This window comes from Oryx dammah, unplaced genomic scaffold, assembly GCF_014754425.2.
Source record: "Oryx dammah isolate SB20612 unplaced genomic scaffold, SCBI_Odam_1.1 HiC_scaffold_28, whole genome shotgun sequence".
NCBI lineage: Eukaryota > Metazoa > Chordata > Mammalia > Artiodactyla > Bovidae > Oryx > Oryx dammah.
This window is the reverse complement of record NW_024070212.1, coordinates 106,098,931-106,113,379: the sequence shown is the minus strand read 5'-3', so window position 1 is coordinate 106,113,379 and position 14,449 is coordinate 106,098,931.

The following is a 14,449-nucleotide window of genomic DNA, read 5'->3' as shown; positions in this document are numbered from 1 at the left end:
CCGCGCGACTTCCTGCGATCGCGAGGAGCGCGCCGCCGCACTCTTAGCTCCGCCCCCACCCCCTCTTAAACATTTCCCAGCGTCGAGCCCCGCCCCTCTCACTCCCTAGCAACCGCCAAGCTGCCCTCCGTAGCAACCACCCAGTTACCCTAGACTTGCGGCCTAGAACTCTATGCCTGAAAACGTAGATGCGCCTTCCTAAGCCAATGACTCGAGCTTAAGTTTAATTATCTTCTGAATTTGTCCTCTGCTGCTGCTGCTGCTAAGTCGCTTCAGTCGTGTCCGACTCTGTGCGACCCCATAGACAGCAGCCCACCAGTCTCCTCCGTCCCTGGGATTTTCCAGGCAAGAGTACTGGAGTGGAATTTGTCCTCTAAGCCCTTCCAAAAGTGGCCGACTACCCAACAGCCAAATACCAATCAGATCTTGTCATCCCTCCGAAAACTCCGCTAGCGTATCATCACTCTCAGGGTTAAAGGAGAGAAAGAGAAACTCAAACTCTCTGCTATCCCTACAGAATTTTGACTGATCTTGTCCCTGCCTACTTATTTAACCTCATTTGTACCTTCCTCCCTCTGGCCATTTTCGCTGAATGTTCCTTCTGCCTGAATCATTATTTCCCTAAACCTTTGCATGGCTACTTCCTTCTGGTCATTCAGGTCTCAGCTCAAATGTCACCTACAGGTAAGGTTGCAAGATTTAGCAAATAAAAATACAGGATGCTTAGTTAAATTTGAATTTCAGACAAGCAATGCAATAATACATTTTAGTATAAATATGTCCCGTGTAATAATTGGGACGTACTTGTACTAAAAAAATTCATTCTTTATGTGAAATTCAGATGTGATTGGGAAGACTTCCTTGGTGGTCCCAGTGGTTAAGAATTCGCCTGCCAGTGTAGGCAACACAGATTCAAGCCCTGGTCTGGGAAGATTCCACATGCTATGGGGCAACTAAGCCCATATACCACAACTACTGAGCCTGCACTCTACAGCCCATGCTCCAAAACAAGCCAACGCAATGAGAAGCCCACTCTCAGCAACTAGAGAAAGCCCACATGCAGCAATGAAGACCCAGGGCAACCAAAAATAAATAAATAAATTAAATTTTAAAAAATCATCACATGATTTATTTAAAAATATGATAGGGTTGTTGTTGTTTAGTCGCTCAGTCATGTCCGACTCTTAGTGATCCCATGGACTACAGCACGCCAGGCTTCCCTGTCTTTCACCATCTTCCAGAGCTTGCTCAAATTCGTGTTCACTGAGTCAGTGATGCCATCCAACCAACTCATCCTCTGTTGTCCCCTTCTCCTCCTGCCTTCAGTCTTTCCCAGTATCAGGGTCTTTCCCAATGAGTTGGCTCTTTGCATCAGGCAGCCAAAGTATTGGAGCTTCAGCTTCAACATCAATCCCCCCAATGAGTCTTCAGGATTGACTTTCTTTCGGATTGACTGGTTTGATCTCCTTGCAGACCAAGGGACTCTCAAGAGTCTTCTTCAACACCACACTTCAAAAGCACTGAAGTTGTTTAGCTTTCTTTGTGGTCCAACTCTCACTTCCATACATGACTACTGGAAAAACCAGAGCTTTGACTAGACAGACCTTTTTCAGCAAAGTAATGTCTCTGCTTTTTAACATGCTGTCTGGGTTTGTCATAGCTTTTCTTCCAAGGTGCAAGCATCTTTTAATTTCATGGCTGCAGTTACCATCTGCAGTGATTCTGGAGCCCAAGAAAATAAAGTCTGTCACTGTTTCCATTGTTTCTCCATCTATTTGCCATGAGGTGATGGCGAATGATTGGGTATCCCGTATTTTATCCAGCAACTCTTCCTCCTAGGGTAAGTTTCCAGTCTAATCTGTCTAAATCACAATCTCTCACTCTTCTGCAGTTATTCCATTATGGCATTCTGTTTTCTTTACTTTATGGCATTTATTACTAGCTGAAATCATTTTATTTACAAGTTTATCGGTTGCTTCCCCAAAACTAGAATGTAAGCGTCTTGAGAGCAGGCACCTTGAAAATTTGCTCACCACTGTATCTTCAAGACTTCGACTAGATATTCACTGAAGTAAGGAATGAATAAGTGGCATCTTAGCTGGGGCTGCTGTAGCAAAATACCATGGACTGAGTGACTTAAACCGCAAACATTCATTTCTCACAATTCTGGCAGCTGGGAAGTCTAAGGTCAGGGTGCCAGTATGGTTGCCTTCCGAGTGAGAACTCTCTTCCTGGCTTATAGACGGCTGTCTTCTCACTGTGTCCTTACATGCTGGAGAAAGGAGGAGGGCTCTGGTGTCTTTCTCTTCTTCTTATTTTTTAAAAATATTTATTTATTTATCTGACTGCAGGAAGTCTTAATTGAGGCATGCAGGATCTTCATTCTTTAGCTTCTGCATGTGAGCTCTTAGTTGCGGCATGCAAACCCCTTAGTTGCGGCATGTGGGATCTAGTTCGCTGACCAGGGATGGAACCTGGGGCCCCCTGCGTCGGGAGTGTGGAGTCTTAGCCACTGGACCCCCATCTTTCTCTTCTTATAAAGGCACTGATTCTATCATGGGGGCTCCATCCTCCCAACCTCATCTAGACATAATCATCCCCTCCTCCTCCAAATACCATCACATTGGGGATTAGAATCTCAATGACATGAGTTTTAGGAGGATACAAACATTTAGTCAATAGCAGATGGAAATGTTTCTTCATTCCTGGGTGGGGGTGGGGGGAATGAGGGCAATAAGACCCAGCAGTTCCTGTTTTTACTAGTCAAAATAAAGTCTCTAGATGTCTGTGCTGTGACCAAGAAGCCTCCCTCTCTTTTTGGCACCACAAGTTGTCAGGAAGTGTCTGTCACTCTGCCTTTACAGGAGGATTACCTGCGAAGAGGTGGTGAGGCAGGAAGAAAGTGGATCCTGGGCTGTGGGGTAGCTCCTTCTGTAAAAACAAACAACTTGGTATAAAGCGAGGTTCTCTCATTGTGGGATGGATGATTGAGTTCTTATTTCTCTGAGTCTGAAACAAACAAACCCCAAACTATTCTTTCTAGAGGAAAACCAGGCCATGTCCTAGACAAGAGTGGGAAATATCTCCTCCCTTGAGACTCACTTTTATTGCCCCCAGGGCAAGTATCACGAGCTTAAACACAACTTTGCTAGAACATTCCTACCTCTGCCATGGTGTTTGAGGAAAGCCTCTCAAAGCTGGTCAGAAGCAACTTGACACCCAGTGAAGACCCAAAGGTGTCCCCATCTGCCTCACCCTGTCCCTTTGGTCCCTCAAACAGAGAGGCAAGAGCCCACTTCCGGAGACGAGACTAGGATAATGTGTTTCTGATGCCTCAATTTGGTTCAAACCAGAATAAACACGAATGGCAAAAATCAGCCCATGAGCTCATTCAGGCTTTGATCAGAGACATAATTTCATTATGAAATTTTGAATCAGGCTGTTGTGAAGTCTTGCCAAGGAGTTTCATTTTCCCAGATGATATGGTGGGTTGTTTCTCTCCTGTTCTCATACTCTGCTTGCGTTTAACATATGAACTTTCCATCTATTTTTATCATGTGATCCATCAATTCTTTTACAGCAGTATTTGCTGATCCTGACAACCAACTGCAGTTCTACCAGCAGATAAAAAGCCTCACCAAGGAAGGTCAGGCTAAAGCTATGGGTTTGGTGTGCCTGCTTTGCTCACTGCATGTGTAATGCATTTTTCACATACATCCTTCCTGATGTCATGGTGACCGGACGAGGCAAGGCATACCTCCAGGCCTATAATTTCTCAGCTTTAAAACTGACATGTTCATTTAACTACCCAGCAAGACTGCAATGTGATCATACAAATTATAACATGTGAAAGCATTCTGTACCCAGCACATGCCGTGTAGATGGAGGCTTTCTCTTTCCCTCCAGACCCATGGTTAGCACCTCACTCCCTGAAGACTTGCTCCAAGTAAGCACAGGTTTATGTGAATGGGAAGATCCCAACAGGAATAGAGTAGGAAGGTGATTCAAAATCAAGCTTTGTGCCAAGTGCTGACAAGAAAAAATGGAGTGGTGTTTTCATGGGAAGCAGAGAATCTTTTTTGGTTTTTGTCATTTAATTTTTTTTATTGGAGTTTAATTGCTTTACAGTTTTGTGTTAGTTTCTGCTGTACAACAACGTGGATCAGCATATGTATACAAATCCCCCTCCCTCTTGAGCCTTCCCCCCATACCACCCCTCTCCGTCATCAAAGAGCACTGATCTTAGCTCCCTGTGCTATATACAGCAGGGAAGCAGAGAATCTCGACCTCACTTCCTTCTTCATTCTGTAGAAACTTTTCCATTGGGATCTAATGGACAAGTAGCAGCAGCTTTGCAAGAGGTGTTTTTTTCAAAGCGTGATCTGAGGACCACCAGCATCAGAAACACTTGGGGGAGTTGATGAAAAATGCAGACTTTTAAAAACTTTATTTACTTATTTATTTGGCTGGTCTGGGTCTTAGCTGTGGCATGTTGGATCTAGTTCCCTGATCAGGGATCGAACCTAGGCCCCCCTGCACTGAGAGCATGGAGTTTTAGCCACTGGACCACCAGGGCAGTCCCCAGACTCTTTTTTTAATTGAAGTAGAGTTGATTTACAATGTTGTGTTAGTTTTTGCTCTACAGCAAACTGATCTGGTTATATATATATACACACACACACACACACACATTCTTTTAAAATATTCTTTTCCATTATAGTTTATCATGTGTGCATACGCCAGTCGCTCAGGCATGTCTGACTCTTTGGGACCCCATGGACTACAGCCCGCCAGGCTCCTCTGTCCATGGGATTATCCAGGCAAGAATGCTGGAGGGGTTGCCATTTCCTCCTCCAGGGGATCCTCCTGACCCTGGGATTGAACCTGAGTCTCCTGCACTGGGATGCGGATTCTCTACCACTGAGCCGCCTGGAAGCCCATTTTAGCTTATCACAGGATATTGAATATAGTTCCCTGTGCTATACAGTAGGACCTTGTTGTTTATCCATCCGACATGTCGTAGTCCGTATCTGCTGACCCCAAACTCCCACTCCTCCCCGCACCGACCCCTTGGTAACAACACATCTGCTCTCTATGGCTGTGAGTCCGTTTCTGTTTCATATGTAAGCTCATTTGTGTCATATTTCAGATTCCACATATAAGTGATATCATATGGTATTTGTCTTTCTCTTTCTGATTTACTGCACTTAGTATGATCATCTCTAGGCCCCTCCATGTTGCTGCAAATGCCATTATTTCATTCTTTTTAAGGCTCAGTAATATTCCATTGTGTGTGTGTATATATATATATACACACCACATTTCTTTTATCCATTCACTTGCTGATGGACATGTAAGTTGTTTTCATGTCTTGGCTATTGTGAATAGTGGTGCTGTGAACATAGAAGTACAAGTATCTTTTTGAATGATAGTTTTCTCCAGATAGAAGCCCAGGAGTGGAATTGCTGAATCATATGGTAACCCTAAAATATGCAGATTCTTGAGTTTTACCCAAGAGCTACTGAAACCAGACCCTCTGGAGGTTGGGCCCAGGAAACATATATCTTAAAAAACTTCTGTAATGATCCCTGTGTACATAAAAGTTTGAGATCTGAAAAGCAAAGTCTTTCCCCAAAGTCCCCCTGGGGTTTTCTGATGAACTGACCGGAACTGGTAAGACCAGTCCAAGTAAGACCTAGTTCCTTTCCCACCTATCTTAAATCCTGTCTTTTTTCTCAGCAGAGCAGGGTGAGAAAGGCTGCAGCAATGTCTCCTGCACTCTGAAAATATATGTCTTGGCTCTGCCCCAAATGCCTTGATATTTATGCTGCAGCCAGAGGGTCGGTATCCTCTGGCAATGCTCCATTTTAAGGCCATTAGCTCTTAATTAGTGCCAGCTTGCTGGTGTAGGCTTCCCAGCTGAACTGAGAGCAGAGGCTTCTCTATTCAGCCTCCCGTGTCTCTGTGGCAAGTCCTGATGAAGTGACTCCTGCCACGTGGGGCCAAGAGCTCGGCTCTTGAAGTGGCTGCTCCTCACTCTGAAAGAGTTACCAGCCCCCCACCCCACGCAGAGGCTCTGGGACCCTGGAAGAACAGAGAAGCACTCTAAATACATTTTTCGGGTTTTGTTACATTTGCTGAAAGCAAAAAGAGAGAGTCTTTCTTCAGACACCCTCAACAGTTTATAAGGGAATATAAGAAAAATAAAGTGTGTTCAACTGGAGCTTTATGGACCAAACTGCCCCCTTACCCGACTTTCAGTCTAGAGTTCCAGGGAGGTTTTAGATAAGCATATAGCCAGCTGATGAGCTGGGTGGCTATGGAAAGCTATTAAAAGCTGAGAGATTCACCCCGGGAACCCCAAGAACATTCTCTTCATGGGTGATGTATCTGGTCACCACTTCTAAGTGGGAAAAACAGTCTATATTGTTCTTGGCATTCATCTCATTACTCGGTAAGGAGCTCTTCAAAAAGATCCCTAGATTAAGCTTTGGAAAAATAACTAGCAGCATTTTGCTCCTTCCTATCAGTGAGTCCCTGTGGTCCTCAGCATATTCCACTGAAGACAATCCGAGAAGCAGTTTTTTGAGATGCACTTAATGGCCTCTAGTTTGCAGCCGGGTTTAGATAACTCAAGATTGCTGGCTGCATCCTGAGAAGTGGATCCAGAACACACACTGATGTGGGAATCTGAAGGATAATTCCAAATTGTAGATAATTATTTAAGCTCCAAGGAGGCTGGAGGGCCCATATTAAGTCATCTCCCCAGGATCAGTGTGTTTCCTATTACACTTGATATCTATCTGTCCAATGATCCTTTTGATTTTTAAGCTGTTAGACTAAATCTTTGTGTAATTCTTCCCCCCCTCTCCTGCCCACCTGCCCCCTTTTCCTTAGAAAAACACGTTTTAAAAATGTTAACCAGGTACCTTAGATTGTTTCCAGGAGAATAATGTCACGCTGAAGCATCTGAACTCTACTTCTGAAGCTGCTGTGTCAGGGGAACCTCTGTCTGTCAGAAGGTCAGCCTTGCCCTGGGGGAAGCTTCTGCTCAGCAAGACACTGAGGTTTTCCTTGGCCTCCTGCATCCCTCTTGCTCATTTGTCTAGTCTAGACTGGGAATAAAATCTGACTTCCAAAGGAGAGACACAGACTGAGATATGGAAGAAAGTTAGGACAAATACTTTCTCAAGCAGCGAAGGAAGAAGTGGTCAAAACCTTGATTTATGTAATTTTTTAGAACCTTGATTAGAAAAAGACAGATCTGCCAACTTCCTCATTTCAGGAAAAATCGATCCTTCCAACTCACTGTATCAAGGTTGGGGGAGTCTTCTAGATGCTTTCCATGTCTATTAGAGAGAATAGAAATGTAAGTTTCACTTCCAGCCAGGGATGGACAAATCCCTCAGATGCTTGGTTACTGTGCCCAGCACCTGGGGACTCAGATTTCTACTGTGCTCAGCCGTCCCTCGCCTCACCAGTGCACTAGGCATAAACCAAGAAGCTTATGTCTGAGGGCAGGGATCTCCTGTCAAATCCACCAGACGCCTGTTTTCATAGGGCTCACAAGCTAACAATGGTCTTCACATTTTTCAGTGATCAAAAAAATAAAAAATAAGAATAATATGTTGTGACACGTGAAGCTGTTAAGAAATGCAAATTTCAGAGTTCATTAATAAGGTTTTATTGGAACACAGCCACCCCATTTTTTAAAAAAATGGTCTGGGGACTTCCCTGGCAGTCCAGCGGTTGGGATTCTGTGCTTCCACTGCAGGGGCTGCAGGTTTGATCCCTGGTCGGGGAACTTGGGTGCTACACGGTATGGCAAAAAAAAAAAATTTTTTTTTTAATGGTCTACAACTGCTTTTGCACTATATCAGCAGAGATGAAGAGCCGTCCTGCAAAGCCTAAAATATTTACCACCTGGGTCTTTACAGAAAAAGCTTGCCCACGTCTCTGTCCTGGTCTCTGGTGTGTGTTCTGTGCATTGAACAGGCATGCAACTGACTAGAGCTGACTGTTAGTTTCCATTACTCTCCGAGAGTGAAAGTTGCCTGTCTCAACATGGAGATAGTTATTTTTTTTCTGCCCTGGGAATTCAAACAATGGCGTTCCCTACACATCTGAGTGTAGCTGATGCTTTAGTGGGCCAGCAGGGGGCTCTCTGCAGAGGTTTACATTTCAAGGGGAGGGGGCAGAGGGAGCCTGCATGGAGGTGAAACCAGAGTCTGGGAAGAGCGATGCTGGCCGTCTGTCAGTCTAAAGGAGAAGTAGCTTCAGGCATAGATCCGAAGAGCCCCTTTGTCCAGAGTCTTTATGAGATTGGTTTCAGCGATCTTGAGGCAACCACCACACAGGTAGAGAAGCAAGAATCTCTGCTTTGTCCAGCGAGATTTAGGTACTTTGGGGTCTTCAAGGTCTGCAGCTAGGGTGGGCAGTTTCAGGAGCATTCCGAGGAAGCCCCCCTGGGGCCCAAGGCTGATGCACATGCGACCAGTCATGCGGTTTAAAGCTGCCCTGAGCAGCTTCATAGCAATGACTGCTGAGGGTATGGCCGGGAGAGGCAGGGCCTGGTGGATGCCTGTGAGGACCCTGTGGTATTATTGCTTGTGAGCATATAGAATCTGTGCCCTGGATCCCCCTCCTCGATAAACAAGTGAGACCTGAATAGGCTGGGGGACGGAGTGCAAATGTGAGCGCAAAAATGCAAAATGTGAGGCCTGGGTGTGAGTTTTCACACAGCTCAGCAGCAGTGCAGCGAAACTCCTTGAGTTCAGGTTTTGGCTCCACTATTAGCTGTGTGCCCCTGCTCACTTCCCTTGACCTCTTCGTGCTCAGTTTTCTCATCTGTAAAATGGGCATAATAAAGGTACCCAAGTCACAGGGCTGTGCTGAGGAGGAAGTAAGGCAATGCAAGCAAAGGACTTAAGATAGTCTAAGTGCTATATAAACGTTAGCCATTGTTATCTTGAGTATGTCTCCAACTGTACCCACAGCTTTGTGAGACTTGGGAAAATGCAAGAACGAATCCCACAATCTCTGCTCTCAGGAGCTGACATTGGGCTGGGGACACTCAGATGTCATAAAGGTTTATAGACAGTCCATAGAGAAACACAGAGAGCGGGGAGCACCTTCACATGCAAATTAAATCTAAAGATGACATATGAGTAGATCCACGGAGGACAGCATAGAGATCACATTTTAGGGGGAGGGAACAGCATGGACAAAGGCACTTACATTTTGGAAAATTCATTTGAACTCGGTACCACTGAATAGTTCTGGGTAGAAGAGAAGATGGGATGGGGGAGGGGAGTGAAGGGAGGTGACTCTGGAAAACTAGGTTGTCACACCCGTGGTGGCCAATGACAAAGAGATCAAGATCTGGTTTCTTTAGTCCAGTGCCCTAATGATCTTTGATGCTGGTCTTATTTTTTCCTCCCAGAAGGAAAAAGGAGAAAGCGCTATTGATAACTACCATCTCCAGTAATATCATGCGACTAAAGATATTCAAATGAGACCTTTTTGCTCATTCACTTTTTTTTTTTCATTCATTCCACACACATCTAGCATGCAATAACAAAAGACGCATGCAATTGGTGGAAAACACAGGGGACATATGGACTGAGCAAGGGCTGGGTGTGAAGATTGTGGGGCACCACATGGAAGGGAAAGAAAGACGCAGGATGGGGGTGGGAGGGGGCTGGAAGAGCTGTGGGGGGAACAGAAATGTCACAGTTGGTCAATGGAGAGGAGTCAGAAGGACCAAAAGAGGGAAGAAGGGTTTTTAGAAGACGAGGGAAATAGGGAGGGGGAGACCATGGGAATGCAAAGAGAATGTGTTTGTGCGAAACTGAGATGCAATGTCTGTGGACATTTTGTTGGTTTGGTGGCAGGAAAAGAATTGTAAATATGCATGGTCGGCAAATGCCTCATACAACAAAATACCCTGTGAGAATGGATGTGAGGCCGGAGAGAAATCAAACACAGTCTTCAGCAGTGGTTCTACCCTAGGGAGACAGGCCAAGTATACGTTCAAGGCAGTTGCTGTCAGTCTCCCAGCCCCTGGGGCAGATCCGAAGTCTGAACCAGAAGGGTTTTCTGTGAATCTCAACTGGCATAAGCAGCTAATGGGCCACCGTGAGGCTTTTCTATCTGCTCCCCTCCTTCTATGTGGAGCTCGGCCCTTGGAAGGTGGCCCGAGAGGCCAGGATTCCACTTGGTGGTTCCAGCTTCAGGCCTGTCCCAGAGTAAGGCTTACTCTGGACTTTACTCTGCCTTCGACTCCCCAGCCCCATGGCGCATCAGATCAAATGGGTAGAGTGCAGTCCATGCCCTACAGAACGTGGTTTCCTCATGTCCCAGGCGGTGAAGAGCACAGGAGAGGGACACTGGCCCAAACCAGAAACCTTTATCCAAATGCAAAGCCCTCAAAGATGGCTCTAACAATAGAGATGTTCAGGTGAAAATGCCGAGTTCCGCAATCAGCCTGCTCTTCACTGGGCCTTGACACCTGAGTCCTCCCCCTTGGAATCCTCCAAGATGAGACAGTGGGTCCGATGACCTATATGGCCATCTGCACGTGCCCTCCTGGCAGTCCTGGGGCCAGCAGAGCCAGAGCTCTTGGGGCCACCGTCTCAACTGCCCCAGCCTCTTTCGAAGTCAGTGTCTTGCTCCAGCTCCCTTGAGAGGACTCTTCTCATGATCCCTGAGATTGTGACACCTTCATTGTCACCACCATTGCCAAGGGAGCCATCCAGGGCTGGCCTGGGAAAACACTTTTCTTTGTTCCTTGAGCTGCCAGCTTGTTTGACAGGCTTGGATCTGGTCTGGCTGTTCCAGCATCACTTAACCCCCTCCACTGCCCCCGAATCCTTGTTCCCCCTTCTCCCGTTCCCCTGCCCTGAAGGCTGCCGGCTTATTCCTTTTGGAGATGAACTCATTGTTGACTTTAACTCACTTCGATGTTTCCCAGGGAAGCATGCTGGCTGGAGGCCCACCCCAGCTCCTAGAAGAAGACAGCAGGGCCAGTGCCAAGACGGGGTGCCAGGGGCCTTGGAACTGCCAAAATGCCTCCCATTTTTATGGACGGGCCTGGATCGACCTGAAGACATTCCAAGTATTTAATCAGCAGCCCATGGTACATATTGGGTTGCAGAGGGAGCCCTCAGAAGCCAGCCCTTTCAGGAGATGAAACTCAGCCAGAGGAAGGAGCCGGCCTTCTCCATGGGCCAGGCTGATGCTCCGCAGATGGAAAAAGTGCCTCCCAATAACAATAATCAATAACCAAAGGCTGGCAGCTGCTGTGGCCTGGCTTGAGGGGTCCTTGTGGGCTTGGCTGTGCCCTCTTCCCTGCACAGGACTGAGTCCAGCCAGGAATCCATCTCACCCACCACCCTGCACCAAGCTCCGGGAGAGCGAACAGGCGAGGGAGGAACCATATTTCACATACTTTCTCTTTCAAAATGTAGCCCTGTTTCGCAATTTCCTACTTAAGTTCTGGAAGGCTCTAGGGTAGGACCCAAGCCACCTTCTCTAGCCACTGGCCGGGTCTCTCCTCCTGCTCACCACCAATGTCATAGGCTAGAGGTAGGAGAGACAGGTGTGGATCCATGTTGAGCAACCATTCCACCCTCCCCCATCAGGGCTGCTGATCCATGGTCTATTTGTTGCTGAAGCCAAGCGAGGCTGCAGACAAAACCTGTTTATCCCTCACCCTGTTTTGGCTCTTTCCCTCAGGAGAGCCAGGAGGTGCACCAAAGCAGGTGCGCCCAGCTCAGGTCTGCTGGTCTCAGCAACCCCTGGGGCACCTAATCTCCAGATCTTCCCTACTCCCCTGTAACCAGGCTTTTGTTCCGGCTCACTTTTACTAGCCAGGCAGCACTCCAGCTCCTTTGCAATAAATCCATCTAATCCTTCAAAATGGAATCTGTTCTCTCTGGTGGTTTTTCTCCTTTCTTACCACCCTTCACCAGGCTTTCCACCTGTTGTCTGTTTCAGTCTAATCTAGACCACAGCTGGAGGAGTCAGGAGCAAAAAAAATGCCCGCACCTGGATTCCTGGCCCTGTGTCAGGGACTTGAATTGGGGCCCAGGAAGCTGACCCCTTCCCTAAATTCTCTCTGTCCTTCTGAACCAAACCAAACAAACCAGGGAAGCAGGTGGGGGAAAACCTACATTAAAAAAAAAAAAAATTCAGCATGCACAATCCCATCACCCAAAATATTGAAATGGAAGACAAATGCTTTCCCTGGAGAATTGGTCTGAAACATACCAGAGCTGGCATTGGGTAAGGTGGACAGAAATGTGTTAGTCTGAGAGAGTCTGGGACCCTGTAGAGGAAGGAGCTAACATTTTCCAAATGATACCATAGCCAGATAACACCTGTATACACATCCCATGCTGTTGTTGCCTAAACCTGGGAGTAGGGTCAGCAGTCTTGACCTGACTCCTCTCTCCAGCACCCCTCACTCTGAAAATCACAAAGTGTGACTTCCCATCCATCCTAACGGTCTCCAGCCTCAGGTGGGCTGCTTCCAAGGCTGTGAGCGGGTAACCACTCCCCACCTTGAAACCCATACCTTATCTCCAGCTCAAAACATACTGTTAGTCTTGAAAGGACAGAGTGAGACAGACCAGGGTAAGGACGCACTGGAATTGCACCTGGACACACCAGCCTCAGAATTTGCTCCTATGGGTAATTCTACAGATGTGGCAGCTCAGAACCACCTGGAGCCCCTATTAAGTCCCCTCCTTTAACTGCCTAGAGCACCAGGAGTGGCTTGAGAAGAGATGAAGAGGAGCACAATGCCTCAGCATCACCCAGGTGATGCAGGAGATATGGGAGGATCCAGCTCCGTCTTTGATTTGGGTTTTGGTTTTGATGTTTTAGAGGAAAGCTGAAGGCAATGCTTCTGAAGTGTTTAACGTGTGTGTGAATTACCTGGGGGATCTTCGAGCCAGACTCTGATTTCTATGTCTGGGAGGGGCTTGAGAGTCTGCGTTTTCAGCAAGCTCCCAGATGAGGCTGATGTTGCTGATACATGGCCACCCTTTGAGTAGCGAGGACCTAGGTTCTAGGAGATAAGGACAGATCAGTGCCAGAGATGGCCAAGATGAGCCTGAGGCCCAGAGACAGAAAAACAGAAAAACAATGGTACACACACATAGAGCTAGAGGCTGGGAACAGAGAAAGACATGGCGACAGAAAGCAGGACAGAGAAAGGACAGAGTCAGAGAAACAGGGAGGGGCAAAAGCAGAGAAACCCAATGAGAGGTGGATGAGGCATAGGGCCAGAGAGACTGACAGAGCTGGGGCAGAGAGAAAAGGCAAAGTAATGGCGTTGGGTAGAGGCTGGAGCCAGCCATGGCTACCCAGGCTCCTGACAAGCAGTGAAGGGGCTCAGAGAAATGAGTGGGTCGAACCCCACAGTGAGTCAGGTGCACAGATCTGAGACCCCCATCTTCCAAGCCTTCCAGCCTTCCCACGCTGCACTGCCATCTCCTTGCTCCTGTAGAACTACCCCCCACTCAGAGCCTTCCACTACTGTTTTCCCCCTTCTCTCTCCTGTGTGTTCAACCTCTACCTTTTAACTGCACCCTTCCCAGCAGGTTTTAAACAATGTCAAGTCTTCCCCATCTAAAACAAAACACTCTTTCTTTTTTTTTTTTTTTTCAAAACACTCTTTCTTGACAGCATTTCTCTTTCTAGCCTCTGTCTTATTTCTCTCTGTTTCTGTGCTAAACTTCCAGAAAGAATTTGTGCTGAATTCTGCCTCCATCGCCCTCTGCAAAAAGCTCTGGAGGAGGCCACAGTTGGTGTACGTGTTGCAAGTCCAGGGGTCAGTTTCCAGGCCCCATTCGTCTGTCTCCAGCAGCTTTTGGTCCTTTTGATCTCTCCTCCTGCTTGCTAGCTTTGGGGATATGCCACTCCCCTGGGTTTCCCTTTGCCTGCTCCTTCTCTTGCTCCTTGGCCTACTGATCTTCTGTTATCTGAGCTTTATCTTCAGAGGGCTGCAGAGCTGGGTACTGAGACTTCTCTTTACCCAGGGCGCTTCCCAACCCACAGCCCCGAGGATCTTTTCTATACCAGCTGGCATTCGAGCTCAGACGCCCCGTGCGCTCTAGGCCTGCATTTACGTCAAGGCAATGTCTACCTTGACATTTCCTTGCTAGGGAAGATTGAAGGCAGGAGGAGAAGGGGACGACAGAGGATGAGATGGTTGGATGGCATCACCGACTCAATGGACGTGAGTTTGAGTAAACTCTGGGAGTTGGTGATGGACAGGGAGGCCTGGTGTGCTGCGGTCCACGGGGTCGCAAAGAGTCGGACATGACTGAGAGACTGAGCTGAACTGAACTGAGTGTTTACCCACCACCGTCACCAGGACATCTCATTGGTTTGTCAAATGCAACTTGATCGAAACCAAAGTTTTGTTCTTTTTTCTCTTCCC